This window comes from Hoplias malabaricus, chromosome 3, assembly GCF_029633855.1.
Source record: "Hoplias malabaricus isolate fHopMal1 chromosome 3, fHopMal1.hap1, whole genome shotgun sequence".
Taxonomy (NCBI): domain Eukaryota; kingdom Metazoa; phylum Chordata; class Actinopteri; order Characiformes; family Erythrinidae; genus Hoplias; species Hoplias malabaricus.
The window spans coordinates 20,805,110-20,817,865 of record NC_089802.1 but is presented as its reverse complement, the minus strand read 5'-3'; positions in this window follow the sequence as shown (position 1 = coordinate 20,817,865).

The window sequence follows — 12,756 nt, the reverse complement described above, 5'->3', positions numbered from 1 at the left end:
ACTATCTGCCATCTTGGGTAATAACTGCTGCACACTGGTTGCATCTGTGTCTGTGACTTCAGACGTCATGCAACATATACTAAATAACATTTAAGTTATGCTAAATCTATCATATACAGCTATTTTTTCTGAAAACCACAAACAGGATTCTGCTCAATCTAAACTTTACTGTTTCAAAAACTCAAAAAAAAAAAAAAAAAAAAAGAAATTGAAGATGTTTGAATTGTTAAATTGAGTAAAGATTTTCAATATATTTTAAGTTACAATAACTTAATCCAGTTAATTTCTTTGAACATTACGGTTTATGGTGTAGGAATTTATGTTCAAATTTGCAAAACAAAATATTACATTTAAGCACCACCCCAAAGAGTTTGACTGCTGGATTTGTGGTGGAAGAGAGTCGCTTCCTATCTCTGGAGAAAGCCAGATCTCCTAGGCTGCAACGATTAGAAGAGGGAATGGATAATTAGCCAATACTGAAATGTCTAAGAGTGCAGGAGGGTCTATAGGGCTGAAGAAGGTCTGAGAGGTAGGAAGAGACAAGTTAATTTAAGGCTTTGCATGTGAACAACAGGATTTTAAGCTGAATATTGTATTTAACAGAGACCCAATGGAGATTATAAATGGCAGATGTAATGTGTTGATGCGAGCGGGTGTGGGTATGAAGGTGGGCTGCTGAATTTGGAGCCATCTGGAGCTTGTGGAGGAAAAAAGGAATTATGAGTTGAATGAGTTTTTCAGCAGCAGACTGAGAAAGGGATGATCTGATTTTTGCTATGTTTTATAAATGCAATAATAAGGTTTTAAAAAGGTAGGGTGGAATAAAGTATAACCCTCAGGTTACGGACTGTATTAGAACTGTATTGGAAGCCACAACAACATCGCCAATAGAGAGAAAAGACTGATTCTATTAAGAGAATCCTTTGAACTGATAAGGATAAGTTTAGTTTAGTAATAGACTCCAACGACAAATTTGGGTGTCATCTGAGTAGCAATAGAAATCTAGGTTAAATAGATCATTTGGCTTAAGTGGGACAATGTAAATGGAAAACAGCAAGGGTCCCAGCACAGAGCCTTGAGGGAAACCTTGGGTAACAATAGATGTGGAAAAAAGCATCTTATACTGTCAGGAAAAAAGTTACAATGCAGGTACATTACTGTCACTAAAGATACAAACAACATAAATGTACCTTTAAAAGGTACAAAACTGGATATAAAGTCCAGTTGTGTTCCCTAAAGGTACATTACGTTCTCTTCTCCAGAAGGGGAAGTGAATATTTGTAATCTTTCATTATAGATCTGTTTATAATAAAATAACAAAAAATAAGTTCAGCAGATGAACTGCAGCATATGAAATCAACACAACTTTAAAATCTACAATTTATATTTAAAATATATAAATTATTTTTTTTAAAATTTAAATTATAAAATCTACAAAATATAGAATATGGTACAATGATGTTCCCTAACAAAAGGTACTAAATACACCCTTAAAGGTAACACAACACCGATAGATGGTCTGAGAGTATACCTATGAATTGACATCAACAAGAAATGTACAAGTGTTAATAAATTAATTTAATAAATTAAAGAGGTCATAAAAAGTTTGTTTGATCAAGGAAAAGATGAATGACTGGAAAATCTGAATGGAATAATTTATTCATTTATAAATAAACTTTCAATGGAGGGTCCTTCCAAAAATAATTGGAATCATTTCATTTAAATGTTACTTTAGGAACAAAATATGGTTCTTCTATGGTATTGGTTTAAAGAACAATATCTGTTCTGGCTCCTTTATTTTTAAAAGCATAGGTCAGGAATAAAATCCCCATGAATTCGGCTTTGTGAAGCTTTTACACTGAGACTTTTTTTCTTTTTTGATGAATTGTTTATTGCCAGAGTGGTTCTCTCTAGACACTAGGGCTTAAGTAACTGAAATGAAACACATTTTATTTTAAGGATTCACTAGATGTCAGACTTTATTCCAGCCTCACTCACTCACTCCCTGCACAGACTTTGTAATGAAGGAGAATATTTATCACAGAGAAAATATTTTACATTTTATTAGTGTGGCCATAGTTTAGATATATATCTATTAGGCTTGTTTTTCAAGATGTTCAATACGGTATAATAAATTCAACACCAACGTAAAAACCCAGTGCACAGGAATACAAGGCCCACTTTTATAAATATCCACGCCTGAATTGTATAGTAATATATGATAATTAAAGACTTTTTTCAAAATTCAAGATTGATTATACTGTTTGGGTATGGCAGCCCAGGGGGTCAAAACAGAGCAGCATTTATGAAGCACACAACAAAATCAACATTAAGCAAGAAAACAAAAAAATTGCAACAAACCTTACAGAATTAAAGAGAAACACCAAAACAACAACAACAACAAAAAAAACATGATAATATAAACAGAAATCAAACTCATTAAATTACACATCAAAAACATGAAGGGAGCAGGGAGAACACAAAAACACAATAAACATTGTTTAATATATCTGTAATTTGTTGTAATTTTTGGCACTTATATTAGTGCTATCTTGACAGTTTTGGTTTTGTTTTCTTTGTCTGGATGCTGTTGTGTCTTAAACATCTGGGTGACTGTACTTTCATGTAGTGTATTTAACAGTACTATAGTTACTAAATGAAAATGAAATTTACATGGCATATTTTTTTAACACCACAGTAAAACCTCATTGAAATTCCTTATCTTTTCTGAAATATTAATGACAACACGTTTGATGTTAGGAATGGAAAACATCATCAGTGCCAACTAAGTTATGGTGATGAGATGATGAGTTTAATTTGAATGTTGGTCATAAAAGTTCAGGAAATATTGAGTAATGCTTTATGTATTATCTGTGTATTATCTACAAAGCACAGTGTAAAACAACCCGGGACAGTATGTTAAATGCTTTAAAAATAAGACTGAACACAATGATTAATACATTCCTTTTAACTTGTATTAAAATTGCAAATGTGCAAAACTCAGTATTTCATATATATAAAAACAGTGTGCTACTTCACCTTTGCTTTTAATAACACTTAAAAAATATGTATAAAACTGAAGACACAAACACATGTTAATCCAATTTAGAAAGCAGAATTGTTTGCTACATTCCATGTTTCCACTGCTCAAACATATGAGGCCTTTGTTGTCTCATGTACCATATTTTTCAATAGGAGACAGATCTAGAAAGCCTGTAAAGGCTAACTACACAGACATATGCTGTTGTAACATGCAAAATGTGGCTTGGTGTTGTCATGTTTAAATTAGCACGGATGTTGCCAAGGAGGCAGCATATGTTGCTCCAAAATAAGCATGTATCCTGCAGCATTAGTGTTGCTTGAACAGATGTGCAAATTACAACTGCCATGGGCACCAATACGCCCCCATACCATGACAGACGTCAGTTATTTCCATGAAAAATTGAAAAGATTTCCACTCTGCATCATTCCATTAGCAGTGTTTTTGAGATTACTGGCATATCATTACCATTTGGCAGAGTATGCATTGGTGGATGCAGCACATACTCATCACAGAAGCTGTTTTTTATTTAACCATTTGTCAATCAGCCTATGCCATTGGCTAAATATATGCCAGTGATGTATGAATTCACAATTTCTCAGTCTCTCAGCTATGGCTAGTAGATTCAGACACTGAATAATAAAGATATTAGATATTAACATAAATCCATTATACTGTAAAATGTCACATTTAATGCATTTTTCAATTTATGTTTCAATACAAAATAGACGGGCATATATACAGTCTCAGAAAACATTGTAAATGTTTCTTTAAAGGTACAAAAGTGTGTAGTGTGCAGTTGTGTTCCCTAAATTTACATTATATTTGCTTCAACAGGAGAGGTGAATATTTATAAGTGAAATAAAATAACCTAATATTAGTCCTGGAAATCAAAAGAGGCGTGTGAAATCAACTATAAATATAATTGTATATCTATAGTATATTGATATAAATATATCTATCTACCAATTAATAAAGAATATGGAACAATGCTCCCTAACTAAAAATACTCAATATTCAAGTCTCATGTTTCAGTAAAGATTAATGTAACAGTAATTAGTTTAATTCTCTTATAATGTGTGATATACATGCTGTGGTTCTATGAGAATAGTTCATATGAGCTGGAACATAAAATATAGCTTGAGGAAAATAATTGCTCAAATGTCATTACAGGTGTAATATGGCTTACGAGAAGAAAAATGAAAAATATCTATGATATTATGATTGTGTGATTGACAAGGAACAGCAAAACAACACTGCACTACGTTGACATAATTGAATGGCTAGGAGGTACCCACATACTCTGATTCACTTGGATTTGATGCTTGAAATATGGCCCTATGTTCTTTTCTGCAGAGATCCCTACTTGAAACATCCACTGAGAAACAATGTTCTTAAATATTTTTGTTGATACCTTTTGGAGCACTTCTGGATGCTCCTTTCATACCTAAGGATGCTTGCATCCCCTTTAATATGTTTTTATAACTAGCTTGTAATTACCCCTGTCTCAGCTATTTTGGAGCATGTTGCAGGCAAATCTTTTCTAAAGAAAAATAAAGCTGATAAAAAATAATAATTATTATAAATAAATAACTGAAAAAAAACACACCAAAACTTAATATCTTGAATTTCTGGTCAATGTAAGATTACAACTCAGTTTTCTGTTTTTATAAGCATATTACATACTGCCTCAGAATTTTGGATTGGGGTTTGAGGTTCATGTAAATGTATTAATGTTGATGATACAAAATGCAAAGTACATTTATAAGGTGGACACCCAATCTCCCAAGATTTATTTTGAAATAAAGGATAACCGGGATTTTTTTATTTATTTATTTTTTGCTGCAGTTAGAGTCTGCGTTTTTGGATTGCTTTACATGAGATGTTTGAACATTGCTGTGAGGACATAATAGCATTCAGAAAAGCATTTTTGAGGTCTGGTGTTGAATTTGAATTGTTGAATTATTTATCACATATGTACCAAACATTTTTAGAGAACACAATAAAAGCAAGAATCTGTGATTTGATAATTCTCTAAAATCATTATTCAACTGACATGTACAAACTGAAACATACAAAAACTGGCTGAACAAAACCCTGGGACAAGGGCAGAATAAGAGAGAAATGTTCATATAAGTTTCAGAAACATCCCATAATAAGCAGGTGATTTGGTTACATGTTGTTGATTATAAAATGAGCATTCATCATAGGCTCAGTGTTTGCTTGTCTGGGTGCGGACGCAAACGCTAATAACAGACTTTATTAAACAGGAAATAAACGAAACAAACATGAACGAACTAGAGGACAAACACTAAGCGGGAAGAACAAGAAGAAAGAACAAGACTGAGAACGAGAATCGGGAACAAACAGTACGAAGGGCAATACAATCCAAAGAACAACTGAACGAAACATTACCGAGAACAAGGCGAACATTACAAAGAACAACTGACATAGCATACGAAGAACAATGAACGACACCAGGAAGAGAGGGAAGGGGACTTAAATACAACAACAAACGAGAAACACCTGAAACGGACAACGAGGGTAAAGACAAGGAGGCGGAACAAAGGCGGGGCATGAACGACAACAAAACAAAGCCATGTGCTGAGATAGAGAAAACAAACCTGACGAGATAAGGGCGTGACAATTGCTCACCACTTCATACCAAACTTTGTAAAAAGAATTAAAACGTCATCCTTCATTTTGTCCAAGCATAATATTGTGAACAAATTCAGGAAATACAGAAAATTCCTATGTAGGGCAAAGCTGGACACTAACATTAAATGAGGGTGACATTTGAATCCTCAGATAGAAGAACATAAAGCAGTGAATAGGTGTGCTGTTGTCTGATAAGTCCAAGTTTCAGCCTGTTTTCTGAAAAAAAAGATGTGCCAAAGAGGAAAAGCAACTCTAGACTGTAATCAGTGAAAGGTGCAAAGCCAACATTTTTTAGTATAGTTTGTACAGGGTTGTATAGGGTTGCATGCACGATTGTATAGGGGTGCATCAGTGCACTCAGCATGTCTGACATGGATATGTGTGAAAATATGATGAGGACTGGGATTTTAGACAGATATATGCTAAAATCAAGGTAACAACTTTCCCTGGGAAGTCCATGCTTATTTCAGCAAAACAATGCCAAGCCTCATTTTGGAAAAGCTGCAACAGTGTGGTTACTCAGTGCATGTACTTCACTGAGCTGCCTGCGATGAGGCTCCTATGATGCATCATGAAGAGAAGAAGCAGACAACAGTGACCATGGACTGTTGAGAAGCTGATGTTTGTATCAAGCAAAAATAATCACATATTCTTGGTTTTGTTGCTTTTTACAAAATCCCAACATTTTAGAAAAGGGGCTGTATAATTAGGAAAGATTAGGAAACCTGAGTTGTAATATATATATATATATATATATATATATATATATATATATATATAATTAGGACTAGAATTATGCATGCATTAATGACAGTATACACTGAGGTGCATGGTCAGAATCAATTAAGAATGGAGATATATTATGAGTTGTAACAAAGTGGTAACGTTTTTGCCCATATTAATTACAGTACACACTGATGTGCAATAAATAGTCAAAATTTTCAATAAAAAAAAAATGTCCCAGTCTAACGTTAGACTTGTTTATGAAAGAAAAGTAAATTTTGAAGAAGGATCTGGTGTATAAGAAGCTGATGCCAAATTTAGTTTATTTTCTCATGATTAATGTTCCAGTGAGAGTTTAACGCTTTTATATTTCACCATTTCACCAGCTCAGTCTGATGAACAAAAGTGGCTTATAGGCATTGGATATTGCTTTTTACGATTTGGATAACTCTGTATAATCATAAATGTTAAGGTTGGGTATTTTTGTCAGATGCTCTAGGCAATTATTATTCAGTGAAAATCCCACCCTTGCAATACAGTGTGTCACAACTGAGAAGGGGGCATCCTATCTACCCACAGAGCAAGGCCAACTGTGCTCTATATGTCTCCCAGACATGCATGGCTAGGGTGTCACTGGGGATCGAATATAGAAAGGTCCACTTCCTTTCTATACAATTTTGTGTTGTTTCTTGGACATTAAAATAATGCCTAAAATACTACAATTATCATAAACAAATTACATGAATTTAAATGTAATTTAAGAGGCCAAAAGAGTTCCTTCTAAGGCTTTTTTTAAAGACCCACTCCACACTGTTGATCAGGAACAAAAAAGTTGAGGACTGGTAAATTTAGAATATGACTAAGATTTAAATTACTGATATGTAGCAACACATCATAAACTGACGGTAAATGGAAGGTACAGAATTAAATGTAGGAGAGAAATGAAAATGAGTGTGAGATGGCAAAGGAAATGAGAAGTCAAGATGCTTTAGGCATTAAGGGCAATGGCCTGAATCACAAATACACACACACACACACACACAAACACACACACACACACACACACACACACACAGCAAGGCAATGACAATCTCCAGTGAATTTACAGAGGTTGGCAATTAGGGGAGAAATATACTGTGAGTAAATGAAATCGTGAATGAATCTGAGGCACATAAACTCTAACCTTGAAGCTCTGGAGTATTTAAACTTACTCTTGTGTACAGTCATTTATGCTTCATTCCCAAAATGTTCTAAATGGTGAACAATCAATGCAAAAAGGCATTTAGGCCTTGGTCAGATGGAATGAAACAAAGAATCTTGTGACATTATTGTCACTAAAGGTACAAGCAGTGTAAAAGTACCTTTAAAGGTAAAGCAGTGGTGTTCAAGTCCAGTTGTGTTACCTATAGGTACATTTAATTCTCTTCTCCAAGAGGATGGGTGAATATTTTTAATCTTTCATTACAGAACTGTGTAAAATAAAAGAACATAGTACAAGTTCTGGGGATGAAATGGGGCATATGAAATCAACATCATACATTTTTTAATATTAAACCATTACAATGAAATAAGGTATAGTTGTGGTCACTAATTTTAGATACTCTGAATATTTAAACTTGAGAGTACCACCACAGTGTCGGTATTTTTCTGTCAGTGTATAGGTGTTATTCTTGTTCGTCTGTTTCTTTTTCCAGAAATATTACTAAAAACAAACTAATGCTTACAGGCGCCATATCCTAATGTTTTTTTTTTATCATATTTTTAATGGCTCCTATTTATTTATTTATTTATTAGTTTTGCATCAACATTCTTAACTGCTTAACTCAGGATCCAAAAACACACTCTGGTAGGTGGACTGGCTACTCCATATTATGCCTAGGTGTGAGTGTGTGTCACCCTGTGAAGAACTGGCGCCCCCTGTAGGGTGTGTTCCAGCCTTCCGCCCTTTGATTCTGGGTAGGCTCCGGACCCACTGTGACCCTGAACTGGGTAAGCATTTACAGACAATGAATGAATAAATTAATTTAATAGGTATTCTAGAAAAAATGTGTTGCTAACTTTTGCTGGTAAATAATGCATTACTTCTTTAAGTAATTACTACTTCTTTAAGTGTGATTAGTATCTAACTGTTCATTTCATAATTTCATTGTGTTTCCAACCTGTTGATGACCAGTGGTTACTGTTTGTTTGAAAGTCAAAAGAGAAAAGATTTCATAAGCTTTGTGATTTCAAATTTGTTAACAAGAGAACAGTGTGGCTTTACTGATCACAGAAACACACCCTTCTTAATTTCATTAGTGATTCTGTTTTTTATTAAATTAGAACCAAATTATGTTTGGAATCTACACTTTCCTAATGATGTTTGCCTTGCACTTTAGTGAATTGGGGGCATGCTGGTTAATAAAAGAGATTTTTTTTCTACTCCACTGATTCACTAGCAGACCCACAGTGACTGGAATGTTTTGGCATATTCTACAAATAAAAATGTCATTTATTGGTTTCTCAACCAATATATAAATATATGTAAAACTTTGCTGTGATTAATTTTTCCATCTTAAGACTGACGTTCATGATTCATATTTAAATTTACAATGCAAGAAGCTGTGGAATTTTAACACAATGTAGTTATGTTTATATTAGTGTTGTGTCAATCGTTTCACAATTTGGTTAATCACAACAATATTCCTTGATTAATCATAATCACAAGTTAAATGCAAGCAAATCCTTGTATTTTCAGGAGGAAATAAAACAAATAAATGTGTATTGTGGTATGCATGATGATATTATAGTATGAGCCCACAACCCCAGACGGAGATTAATGTAGCAGTGACAAAACCTGTTGAACCACCTAGGCACTCCATATAAATAAATAAACTTCTAAAATTTACTTACATACTGTACAATTGGTCAAAAGGGTTGGTTGATTCTCAAGTTACAATGAAGCGCATACTAGGAAAAATATTGTAGCTAGCATCAAGATAGAGGCCCAGAGGCATAGCCACTCGGCTTAAGGGCATAGTGAACAAAGCAACAGAGCAGTGATTGGCACTGTTAGGGAATGAGAGATTATTATAAAGTTGAGCCTTTATAATAATCCCACAAACACCTCTCACTACACACATGCCACCCACTCACACACACAAATATATACATTGACAGAAAAATTGCCACTGTGGTGGTACACTCAAAGGTACATATTCATACCTTTAATTAGGGAACATAATTGTAGATTTTAAAATTGTTTTGACTTCATTCACACCATTTAAGATTACACTGTTTGAACATTTATGACGCTTTTCCACTGCATGGAACCTACACGAGTCGGCACGGCTCTTTTCCTTTCCGTTGGCCAAATCTGGTACCATGTAAACTTCAGTTCCAGTTCACGCCGCGTTCCAACAGTGCCAAATTGGTACTAAATGGTGACGTGTAAAACTGGCAGAGCGCTGATTGGCCAGAGCCATGTCAATCACCACAAAATGCAGAGCTCATTCAAATCAAGCACAAACTCCCCACTTGTAAAAGCTCTTAAGACATCAGCTCTGACATTTATTCTTATCTGAATTTTTAACGGCAGGTCATAACTTTACTTTGAGGTGTTTTGAAGAGGTTCATATGTTCCTTGGGCCGAAGGCCCAAAAATTGATGGCTCAATTTCCAGTGAAAGCAGAGCGTGCAACAAGTAAAATTGATCTGTGAGAACTGGGCCGCGGATCAACGTCACCGGCTCCATTTCGCATCAAGCTTTAAGCGTGTCGACTCAAGCCATGTAGAGTCGTTCCCATGCATTGGAAAGCACCATTACTGACAATATTGTACCTGTACCGTACCTTTTGTGTACAAATATCATTCCAACAACACAAATATGCACAACCATGCATTCAACACTCCAAAACATACCCCAAGTAAATCTTGGGAAGTGCTGCTTGCTTTGAGGCCTGGCCAAGAACTGGCCCTCAATGGTCCCTGAGCCCTACAGCTGTGACTGTGACTGTAGCCCAGGGTGGCATCCTTTCCTGCAGCTTGGTTCAAACAGTTCCTCTTGGTTTAGTCATCTACTCGCCTTCCCTCCCCCCAAACAGGGACTGCACATTGGGGAGAACACCCCTAGCAGTCCCAGTGAAATTATAATCGAACCCATGTGACAATGTACATCACAGAAGCTTTTTTATTGCAGTGACATGTGAGGGATTGAAGGTCAAATACATTCAGGTTTTCCCCAAATTCTTTAACTGTTGTATTATTGACTGATGCAAAGTTTTGAAAAGTTACCAACTTCTACCTATCTTTGCTCATTTGGATCTTGGTTTGTAAAACGTCTTTAGATTGGGAAGTGAAGTGTGAATGAAGTGAATTAAAGTTTTAAGGTGGCCTTTCACGTCTCACACTAAATCAAAGTGGCATGTTCTGCACAATGTACTTTGAGGCTGGGTGGGTGGATGGAAGGGAGAATGGTGGTGGCTAGTCTTATCTTCATATCTGCTCTACATACATCCATAATAAGCCTGTCCCAGATATACATCGCATCTCTAGCTGAGGCTTGGCTTTTCTAGCCTTCATTGCTCTGTGGGTTGAAGAAATCTTTGCAGACAGCAGGACAATGTGTTGAAGGAACTATAAGACTCTTAGATTTACATTACCTAAGAAAAGTCATGGAGCTTGGAAATCCACAGAGCTGCTCTGTACATGTGTGTGAGCTCTACACAATACCAAAAACACGTCTAAAGACTCTGTACTCCTGAAGCCACGTAATCCCCAAAGTAATAAATCATACCCTCATGAAGGACATTTCTAAACAGACTGGGTGAGGAAAGAGAAGATATTATTAGCCCACACTGTAGTAACCCTCTACACACAAACCAGTCCCGTACTCAAAGTCATTCTCATCTTACCTTGCTTTTTATGTTACATTTAATTGTTCAACTATGAAATACATTTTAGATTAAAACTGATGAGATTAGCTGTAAAAAGAGGTCACTAAATATTCTACAACCCATGGCAATCACAATAATGAGCCCTAAATAATGTTTAGACTATGGATTTTTACATAATAAATATACCACATCACTGCCTTCCTTTCAGTGATGACAAAACAGAAAAATCTCTCAAATACATATAATAATAAAAAAAATCATCATGAATGCATTTGACAAATGTAGGTTTTAGGCCAGAACCTGAAGCCATGCCTTCATATATCAATGTCTCATGGATCAAGTATCTTTTCATATCCATTTATTATAAAATGAGTAAGCATTTAGGGGCATTAAAGTTAAAAAAATATTATTATTATCATTATTATTTTAAGTTGAGTATTTAACATAAAATAACTATCAATCACTTTGTTTACATTTAAACCAATATGCATACATTTTGACAATTTTTTTAAGGTAATATAGAATGCTAACATTGTTTAACACTTTAAAAAATTCCTTTGCTCTTAGAAAAACACATATCAACTGAAATGTTCTTTGTGCAGCTAAAGTGGCTCCAACCCACTGTTTTTGAGATATTAACATTTATTTTTAATGGTTTTAACCAAATATTTTCCCCTATTTAGTAGTGTCCAGTTCTCACTCATTAGCCAGGTCTCAGCAACCACATGATGTGGCCAGGACATACTGTGGGTTAGTAGAACATTGCTGCCTCTACACAGGGATCTGTTCCTACATCAGGCAACATCACCAGATTAAACCAGTAAGCGTCACTGGGCCATACTGCCAATACTAAATTAGCCTATATTTGTAAAAAAAAAAAAAAAGTAATTTTGGATAAGAGCATCTGCAAATTGCTGTTGAGGCTAAATGAGCTCTCTGCAATTTGCTACTATTTTCATTCTATATTAGGTCTCCCCCAATCACATGATGCTACTAAATTGTGAGAGTAAAGGCAGTACATGATTCTTCCAAACCATGTGAAGTCAGCAGGTTACTGCTTCTTTTCTAACTGCTGCTAACACAACACCATTGGACAGGTCAAAACACTTGGAGGAGAACAATAACAGCACAGTTCTGTTATAGCAGCTAATATTATGCAGAGTGATGGGGGAGAAAGAAGAGGGCAAGCACAGAACCAGCAGTCTTTTAGCACACCATAATTTGTAAGATTGTTCAGTCCTAGAGCTTGTCCAGATAGTTCAAACTCCAAAACGTTTAGCCTCTACCTGTAACAAAAAATGTTGGTCAACTCACTGCCTTGGGGTCTAAGAGAGCTGACTTCTTGGAATAACAAGATCAGGTCCTTAATGAAAGTTTTCCAATGTCTTGGAAAACAGCCTCTCTGCAGACTTCACTACTAATGAAATGTCAAGGATTCATAGCTAGCAGCAAGAAAATAGC